Below are 10,882 nucleotides of genomic sequence, written 5' to 3'. Positions count from 1 at the left end.
CGCAGATCTCCTCCTGTCCTGCCTGGACAACCTTTATTAGCCGTGGGCCGTGACAGAGAAATAGAAAAATGTACAGAGGAATTCAAATCTAATCAATTTACAATGTTGTTACCAAAACATGCGGTTCTCAAATGGTTCTTTAACTAATTTACCGGCGCGTGTGTGTCGATCCATCGTGCACGGAATCGTGCAGGATCCGGCAATTTTACCATATCGCAAAAAAAGTGTGTGAATTCCCTCACTGCTGATTAGGGATCCGATTTGGCTTTTCAAAATACGTCAGAAAATCTGTCAATCTGACCCTAAGATCTCGTGGAGACATGGTGGTCTCGTGGTCTCGTCTTTCCAGTCCAGCTTCAGACTTTTATTTGTGTAAGGTCCAAGAAGTTACCTGCTTCCACGCAGCATAGGCCTTAGGGCATTCACGAATAGTGATTTTTAGTATTCTAATTATTCGACCTCAAAGTATTCGAATAGTCGAATATTCGACAGGACTGGCCAAACTGTCAAATATTAAGTACGCAAGAGGCGAACATTGTGAAAATAGCCGATCTACATGCTCAAAAGCCTCGCGTTGCGAGGTGTTGTGAGGATGTAGATCTGCTATTTTCACAATACTTATCTGCAGAACTGAGTCACATTAAATGTAATACCCACAATTCCAAGTGCTTGTCAGGGTGGGGGTCCCCTGTTCAAATATGTTTATTTTGGGTGTCACAGCCTAAAAAGGTTTGAGAACCCCTGGTATAGAGCATTAACAAATTCATCCACCAGGGGCATTGACAAAAAAAAGAAAAAAAAAGCGAATATTCGACCTCGATGAACAGCGTCGAATAGTGACTTTGATATTCGAGTATTCGAATATCTGGTGAATGCCCTAATAGGCCTACTACTATGTGATTTGTCACGTAGGACTCCTACGTGATGACAAAAACGTATCACATAGTAGTAGGCTCCTACAGTAGGAGTCTCAAACAAGGTTGTTCCTTTACACCAAATACGCGTTTCTTTGTGAAATTAGTTATACTAGTCCTTGCCCGTGGTTGTGTTGTGTACTGAGGTGAAAGTATATCTGCTGCTCGTAGGACAGGTTTGGCTGCAGGATGAAATGACTGAGGGGCAGTTGAAAATATTGAGGGGGCACATCTCATTTTTATAATAAAACAGTATACATTTTGATGTTGTCGAGTGGAAACCTTGTATGTCCATTGTCCAATAAAGTTGGTTTTGTGTTTATCATTTTAAAAAATATTTGAAACTATTGAAATAGCCGATCTACAAGCACACAACGCCTCGCATCGCGAGGCGTTGTGTGCTTGTAGATCTGCTATTTTCACTAGTTTTGTGCGATAGTCTTGGAAGATAAAGCGGGGCTTTACTTTACAATAAAACGTAGAAATTTGAAACTCGGAGATAGAAAGTTTCTGCCCGACAGTGACGATATAGAACTTAAAACTGGGCACTGTTTCAGCATGAGGGAATATCAGATTTGGGCACTAGTATCAGTGATGTCAGTCATGATGGCATCTCCAAATGATATGTCAGCATGCACACAGACGGCGGACAGACAGACAGACATTCCGCAAATGAATAGTTAGATATTAACACATGATTTATCTTTTTTGGCTGTGTAGTACAGTGTGTACGATAGGGTTCTTTCAAATACAAGAATGTTAATCCTTCCGATAGGATAATTCAACATTTCCCATCTTGGCGACGGCGGTGCAGAGCTGCTGTGTTCTTTGGAAGAGCACGTTCTGTTGACTCTAGATCACCAGAGCACAGATAAGACTGTGTTTTTCCTGTTTGGTCCTACAAGCTCTGTGAAGTCTTTTATCTTTGTGAAAACGGCACAGGGTCATTGCACCCGGGCCCACACTAACGACGAGGCAGCGAGACTGTTCCGTTGCATAACGGTTGGTTTCGCAGGGACGAAAGTATCATTATCATCCTTTTCGCCCACACACGCACACACACACGCATGGGTGTCAATTGGGTATGGCAGGGGTATGCAGCTGCCATATCCTGGGTCCAGGGGGGGAAATAAAAGTTACTTTTAAATATAAATCCATGAATGTCTCTTTGTCTATTTGTTCTGGTTATTGTGTTGTTAAATTACAGTAAAATAACTACAACAAAATTAACAAAATAGTCACTTGACAAAATGGTATATTCCCAGGTCAGCTGCACAGGTGCAATGCATTATTGTTAATTGTGGCACGTTTACTAACATACCAAGTTTAGCTGCACTTGAACAACCATTCCATGCTGCCATATCCAGCCCAAGAAACCGTAGAAACGGGGGAAAAATTTAATGTACTTCTTAAAATAAATGTACTGTATCATGCCTGTTGCTAAGGTATGGCAACATGACTGGTGTCTTGCACGCGCGCAAGACACCAGTCATGTTGCCATACCTTAGCTTTTTCTGAACTGACGCCACTGCACACACGCGCGTGCGCGCGCACACACACACAGTGGGTTTTGCTGTTATTTATTTATTTTTAGGCTAGAACAGAGGGAAAAAAAAGGTAGGCTACAGTACAGGAGTGAGAAGAGAAGTATTAATCGACCGTAATGGTAAATGGTAATCCTTAATCTTTCATGGCGGGCTACAAAACAGAAAGTGCCACAGTGCCTTAATCTGTTTTAAAAGCCATCTGTGGAGGTTTTCGCCCCGTGCCATGCCTTTTATTAATGAAGAATTAAACCATTCAGCGACGGCTACATATGGGCTCCGTACTACTATGACTCACAATTTCTTATCTTCATATTTCTAAAGTAGTGTCACATGTTTTTGTTGGAATTCACGTCAACAGCCCAGTTATCCGGCCTGCTGTGCAGCGCACTCCGAATGGCACGCCCTGGCATAGGCCCATTCCCAGATTATTTTTGCAATCGTGTGTCATTTCATAACTTTATACTGGCGCCCGTCCTGCGCATGTTCTCATCGAGCTGTAGAGTTCTTTAGCGTTTCTTTCTGTCTTTTAAGGCAAATCCAATCTTGCATGAGTTGCTGGAAGATGCAGTCAGTATTACATCTGCCTTATAATTCTGTGTCGGGAACATGGTAAACAAATAGAGCGCTATATTGAGAGATTCTTTGTTTCTCTGTTTACATTGTTATATTTTCTGTTGGTATAATTGATTCATGTTAACTACTGTACTTAAAGGAGTAGTTCACCCCCAAAATGACTTTTTTTCTATTGATTACTCATGCCATGGAGAGTAGAGTTCAAAAATTAGTTAGAAAAATTGTATTTGAGTAAATTCACCCCCATTGATTCCGGATGGGGACCCGTTTCGAAACTGGTCCCCATCCGGAACGAATTGTTATCATATTTTTGTCTTAGGAATGCGACAAAAAACTAAAAATATTATTGAACTCTAGTCTCCATGGCGTGACTAATCAATAGAAAAAAAGTCATTTTGGGGGTGAACTACTCCTTTAAACCCTCAATACTTGACTTGGCTCTGTACTTTTTTCCCCTCTAACCCTTCACCGAAAATGGACGATCTTCAAGCTCACAATGTGTTGCGACGCGTTGTGAGCTTGAAGATTGGCCATTTTCTGCAAATGTTCCACCTTGAATATATAGGCATGCTAGCTAGGTTGGTTATTGTTTAAACAGTTTGACGGCCCCCTGTATAGTAACTCTGAGGACCCCTATAGGGCTCCCGGACCCCCTGTTGAAGACCCTTGCATTAAGGAGTATAACAGTCCTCGTTAGAATAATTGTACAAGCAAGCTACTGTCTGGCTTCTTCGCTTCGTGTGTTAAGGGTGTGCTAAGTGCTTGATTGTGGCTTTCGACATGGAATCCTGCTTAGTTCTCTCCGCCAGGACAAATAATGCATGGCCGAGACTATGTTTTGAACCCTGCCCGTCCGTCCGTGTGTTTGTCTGTCTGTGACAAGCTAATCTCTAGCGACATTGGCTCGGTCGCTGCGAAACTGCAACTTTTGCAACATAAATTACTCCTACAGATTTTATCCGCAAATCGTTACACAGTATCTCAGTCATGTGATCAACACAGATATGTCCGATTTCCATATTCCATCCTGATTGGTTAAGATTGGTTTTCAGGAAGTTTGCAGGATTGGTCCATTTTGAACAAAAAAGTACTGAACTTTGGAAATACTCCAGTAGAGTAAAAACAACACATAGTACTTAAAGGGGAAGACCACCAATTTTCAATATTGAAATATGTCATTAATATACCTTAGAGGAGTTGTGTGGAAATAGAAAAAAAGTTCCCCCCCTTCTGTGTTGCCTAGAACTGGAGGATTGATTTTGGGGTTTGTATTGTAAAGTACAATGTGTGATGTCATCAAGTTGTAATTTACAATACAAACCCCAAAATCAATCCTCCAGTTCTAGGCAACACAGAAGGGGGGGAACTTCTTTTCTATTTCCACACAACTCCTCTAAGGTATACTAATGACATATTTCAATATTGAAAATGGGTGGTCTTCCCCTTTAAGTATATGGACGTCCATAATGTAATCATAGGATTTTGATTTCCAGTAATTAAAAAAAAAAAAAAAAAAAAAAAGAAGAAAAAAAAACACAAAACAAACAGGCAATCTCTTGTTGATAACATACCGCATGATTTCTGGGTCAATGCACTTATTTTTTTTTAAATCTCCAGAGAGCCAGACATAATCTCAGCCTCAAGACATAAAACAAAACACAACTGAACTGTCCATGCAATGAATTAGCCTTCCTTTAGCTCTGTGCGCTCTGTATAAACACTCTGCTAATTATTGATCCCCGCCAGGGGTGTCGCACCAAATGCTGGGCCCTGGGTACAAGCATTCACTGCGGGCCCCCCATGAATGTTCTTGAATATTTCTGTTGTGCTCAAACTTTTTCATGTGAAAGACCCCCAAAATGATATGTATTTGGCCACGGCCCCCTTCTCAAAATATTTAATTCCAGGGACCACCCAGAAGCAAACTTTGTAGTACAAATGTTTGCTTAAAAAATACATGTATTCAAAGATTTGCGCATATGTTCCACAACGTTTCAAAAGTAGCAGATCTACAAGCTCGCAGCGCGGCACTTGTGAGCTTGTATAGCTGCTATTTTTCAATAGCTAGTATATCTGCTATTTTTCAATAGCTAAAGTATAACATAATTAAGGCCCCTCCATCTTGGGCCCTAGACCCTAGTAACTTGGTCCCACTTTTCCCCCCTTTGTGACGCCCCTGATCCCTGCTTCCCTGAGCGAGAGACGGAGCGAGTCACAACGCTGTACAGAAACCAGACAACATGTTCTGGATATGAAGATTATGAACGAGACCAAGCAGAGAGACAGGAAGGAGAGATTGTATACACAGAGTGCTTGTGACATGTGACTCATTGTCGTTCAGTCACAGCTTAACCATCCAAGTATTTTTTTTTTCTTTTTCCTCCCTGGTTTTGCCATTAACCAAGATAAGAGAAGGAAGCCATATAAAGCTTAATTGATTCCCCTGGGGTGAACTTCAGGTGTCAAGGTATGACAAGGTGAGACAAGGTATGAGTCAAGAGCAAAAACAAGATTCACATAAAATAAAGATATAGTTGCTATTGGACAGAAACTCCTCATATTTTAAAGAGGTGATGCCATAGTTTTGTACTTTTTCTGGTTTTCATGTGTCTAGTAGGTTGACAGTATTTCATTGGATCCCCTGGTGTGGTTGTTATGAGCAAGTATGTATTCCCTTTGAATTTTGGGTTTCTTCCTCGAGGCTGCAGCCTTGTGGGTCAAAAGTGCCGATCCAAAAACACGGAGTGACATCATATAATCATCCCCTCCCCTTTTACCATTCACGCAACAGCAGAAAATGGCTACTGTCTGGAAAAGGCCCTGTCCTGTAAACAGTACTGTTTATTTCATTGTGCCAACATTACGTTCTCGTGTTTACTCTATAGCTGTAATGTACTGTACTTTCTGTAGCACTGTATTTACTCAAGGTCACATGGTGCCTGTGAGACAACACCCTCTCAGGACAGGTGCGTAGCGTTGTCCATCCCATCCGGCTTGGAGAACAAACCACCCCTTGTATATTCTATAGCAGGGGTTTTCAATCTTTTTGAGCGGTGGTAAACCGTGTCTGTAGCCACTTTTCCTCAGCGTTTTGCCATAGCAATGTGTTTTCCTCAGTGTTTTGCCATAGCAATATGTGTGTGTAGCCATATTACATCATATTACATCGCCAATTACATCCTAGACCTATCTGTAGCCACTTTCCCTCAGCGTTTTGCCATAGCAATGTGTTTTCCTCAGCGTTTTGCCATAGCAATATGTGTGTGTGTGTGTGTGTGTGTGTGTGTGTGTGTGTGTGTGTGTGTGTGTGTGTGTGTGTGTGTGTGTGTGTGTAGCCATATTACATCACCAATTACATCCTAGACCTATATCCTAGTCTTTTTCCTCAGCGTTTTGCCATAGCAATGTTTGTGTAGCCTGTATTACATCACCAATTACCAATTGAAGACGTTATGCAAGCACGACCACCGCTCACTTCACATTGGGTGTGTTTTTTGGAGCGGTGAAAGCGCTCCCAATGAACAGGTATATCCGTGGGTATGTGGCTGGCTGGCTGGCTGGCTGGGTGGCTGGCTGGCCCTGTCCGTAGCCTGGGCAATACCTTGAGTGGCCACACACAACACACTAGTTAAAGGAGGGGCGCTGTTTTGTGCAGGCCAGGCACACTCACCACTCACTCACAGGCACAGTTTACACTCACTCACTCACTCACTCACATAGGGTACAGCTGCTCAAATTCACCGCTCCACTTCGAACCGAGGTTTGATTTTTTTTTAAACTCAGGGCACCCATGTAAACTTTTTCACCCCTGAATTACACTGATCATTTTTAGAATCTTACATAAAAATATGTACATCTTTCCACCTGAAATACGGTAGGCTAGGTCACGGAGAAATATCAGTTTCCATCAGAACTGACTGAAAATAACTTCATACTTGACGTCTAACCACTTGAAACCCTGCATCTCTATTCTGGGGGGAAGGTTAAAAAAATAGCAGATCTTCAAGCTCACAACGCGTCACGTTGTGACGCGTTGTGAGCTTGCAGATCGGCTATTTTTGGTGAAGTGTTGGCCATAGATGGAAAAATAACTCATCTACAGTGCAAATCAGGTCTCCACAAAGTGAAGTGATATTGATGTAGTGATATTGCTGAATTCCAAATATCATCAAATTATTCTGAGGCACCCCTGGACTGCCATCACGGCGCCCCAGGGTGCCCCGTCACCCACTTTGAAAACCCCTGCTCTATAGTCCAGGAGTTTTCACTCGTTTTTGACTTGGGGCACTCCTGGAAATTACCTTTTCATCTATGGCACTGACGAAGATGTCAGATTATTATGTTATCATGGTTGATTATGTGTGACGTTATTAGAGTAGATTATGTGTTCATTGATTACATTAATATCCAGTTCTTTATACATTGTGATACTGGATAGCTTGTAAGAGTCTAGATGTCTCACTAGGCCTGATAGCTATTGTTTTTCGTAAAGCCTTGTTATGGTTCAGCTTGTCCTTTGAGTCGCAAGTTTACTATGAAAACCGGCACATCTTGTCCGCGTATCTCTGTCTGTACGTCACGCCTGACACTGTGGTTCCCCTGACACATCACTGTGACATCACAGGTGACATCACCTATGTAAAAGTCCATATGGGTATTCCCCAGAATCCCTTTTATGCCCATATGAAGATCCCTGGTGTCATCGATATACATCACTGGCCAGATGGCCAAGACATGGAGAGATCTCCATGTATGGGCATAAAAGGGATTGTATGTTGTGATGTCATGGGCACCACTCTGACAGGATCCCTTTTATGCCCATTTATGTAGATCCCTGATGTCATCAATATTAAGCCCATATCTAACAGGACTTCATATGGGAATGCCCATATATGGAGGAAGACAGCTCATATCTGTGTGGCTGGTTCAGACAGAGATCTCCATGTATGGGTATAACAGATATGTACCATAATACAGTACAGTACATGGATCTCCATATATGGGTACCATGGTTCTCCATTTATGGGTAACTGTACCGATATACATCACTGGCCAGATGGCCAAGAGTTGGCGTGACCTCGCCCTTTAGGCCGAGGTCGCATGTCGCCCTGAGGCGTCTTACTAGTATAACTGTGATCCCACCACCACCTTGTCTTGTTTGTCTAATTTCCTCATTGATTATTGATTGATCAGAATTCCACGACAGCACCCCTGAATTACATTGTTATTATAATTGTTTTTGAATCTTACATCGTATTACGTACATTACGACGTAAATATGCTTGTAGATCAGTTATTTTTGGTGAAGAGAGTTGGGCGTAGATGAAAAAAAAAGACAGTGCCTGTCTGTTTTTACTAAGCATAGTGAAGTGGTATTGGTTTTATGATATTGATTAATTCCAAATATTATCAAATTATTCAAGGAAACCCCAATACGTATCCTTTTTTGTTTTATCCTTTTAGCCTAAATGTCTGTCCATACCCTGCTGTTTACATCTCTGACTAATGAAGTATTCAATCAATCAATCACTCAATCAATCAAAGCCCATTTGCCAGTAACATAAAACAAGACACAAAATTGTACTGAAGCACAGTACTCAAGTAAATGTACTTAGTTACTTTTACACCACTACTACTGGTGGGCGGGGCACTCTCTTCAAAGATCCCACCCCTCTCTCTCTCTCTCTCTCTCTGCCCCTCTCTCTCTCTCTCTCTCTCTCACCAGGCTCTTCTCCAAGGGGCAGCTGGAGGGCCATGTACAAAAGTCCAGTGGAGAAACGCACTGCAGATCTACAGTGGCGGATAGTACACGGGGCCGTGGCTACTAACAGACATGTGGCACACATTGACTCTAGGGCTAGTAAAAACTGTCCTTTTTGTCAGGAGGACGAGACACTAGAACATCTATGGTTAAGGTGCCCAAGGCTTGGTAGTCTGTTTGCGCTGCTACAGGGATGGTTTAGGGGGTTTAATGAAGTGCTAAGTGATGAGATGTTTATATTTGGGCCAAAGTATAAGGCATCACAAAAGGCACGAGTAGGACTTCTTAACTTTTTGGTTGCACAAGTAAAAATGAGTATCTGGCTTTCAAGGAGGAACAAAATCCAGGGAGTAGGTTCAGTTGAAGCAGAACTCATGACAAAGGGATTGGTTACAGCTCGAATAAGAATAGAGTTTTCATATCACAAAATGATTTTCTCGTCTGGAAGAATTTGTTGACATGTGGGGGCAAGAGGATGTCCTGTGCAGTGTTGAGCAAGAAACGTTGTTCTTGACTTTTTTAGGAAAAAAAAAAAAAAAAAACGTTTTATAAAGTAATTTTAATGTATTTGTCTTGATACCTCCTACACATATGTTGTAGAATGTAGAAATGTCCTGAGGTTTTTGTAAGTGTGACCAAAGATTAATAAAGGCGTGGTTAAAGGTCTCTCTCTCTCTCTCCTCTCTCTGCCCTCTCTCTCTCTCTCTCTCTCTCTCTGCATCCCTCTCTCTTCCTCTCCTCTCTCTCTCTCTCTCCTCTCATCTCTCTCTCTCTCTCTCTCTCTCTCTCTCTACTCTCTCTCTGCCCCCTCTCTCTCTCTGCCCCTCTCTCTCTCTCTCTCTCTCTCTCTCTCTCTCTCTCTCTCTCTCTCTCTGCATGCAAACACTAACCAGGTGCTGCAGCTCTTCTCTTCTCCCGTCCTTTTCAGCTCCAACCCTCCTCCCTTTCTACACCAGTACACAGTAGAGGCTCTACGTCACGGTAGTGGTGGCTAGAGCCGAGAGAGAGAGAGAGAGAGAGAGAGAGAGAGGAGAGAGAGAGATGAGAGAGAGAGAGAGAGAGAGAGAGAGAGAATCACCGACACAACAATGTCCGCAGGGTGCAAAAAAAAGCACAACATTTGCTTAGATTATCATCACAATAATAATTCTCTCTCCACAGCCATTAAAGCCACCAGCAGGCAGCAGCAGCAAGATGCACCATTCCTCGTCCGGCACAATAGACCCCGCAGCCTAGCAGCACACACACACGCACGCACGCACACACACACACACACACACACACACACACACACACACACACACACACACACACACACACGCAGGCACTCACACACAGGCACACACGCGAGCACTGACAAGTGTGTGTGGAGATCTGGGGGAGAGAGAGCCTGATCGGGTGAGGTTGCATGCGAGAGGACACAGATCATTCTCGCGAAGATCCTTTTTGGTTTGATATACAGAAACTGTGGATATTCTTTTCGTGGACAACTTCCCCGTGGTGGTCCGGGAGGTCCGGCGGGGGGTCCGCCAGTTCCACTACTAGATCATGGCCGGACACGAGTGGGAAGACTGGTGTCGAACGCGAGGAGTTGATCGTGGGCAGATCAGCGACATCCGAGTGCAGAAACCTCCAAGGTAAGGAGAGGATGGGGTTCATTTGGTTTCCCTCTGAACCCTTGTCTTTTCAAGGGACCCCCCCCGGTCCGTCCTCCTATTTAACTCTGGAGGGTGCGAATGCGGGTCCATTTGGTTCCCATTCGCATGCTCCCAGAGTTACGCAGATCCAGCCTTGTTGTGGATCAAGACGATCATAGACAGATATTGATCCAGTCTGACTTATTTTTTTTACTAATCTACATTATACTTATACCTCTATGATTATATTGTAGTCTTGATCTAAAAGGCTGTGCAGATTCGTAGTTGTACCATTTTTGGGGGAGGGGGAACCCCTCAAGTCATGATTGTCCCCCCACTATAGCCTATATGAGAAACACTGCATTAAAGAGACCTGCTCTATAATCACCATACACTATGCAGTTCGTCCTACTATGTTGGTGCAATTGGCTTTTGGTTTCCCCAAAGAAA

The sequence above is a fragment of the Nannobrachium achirus genome (assembly GCF_963921795.1).
Source record: "Nannobrachium achirus genome assembly, chromosome: 20".
NCBI classification, from domain to species: Eukaryota; Metazoa; Chordata; class Actinopteri; order Myctophiformes; family Myctophidae; genus Nannobrachium; species Nannobrachium achirus.
The sequence above is the reverse complement of the archived record's forward strand: the minus strand, read 5'-3'. Positions refer to the sequence as shown.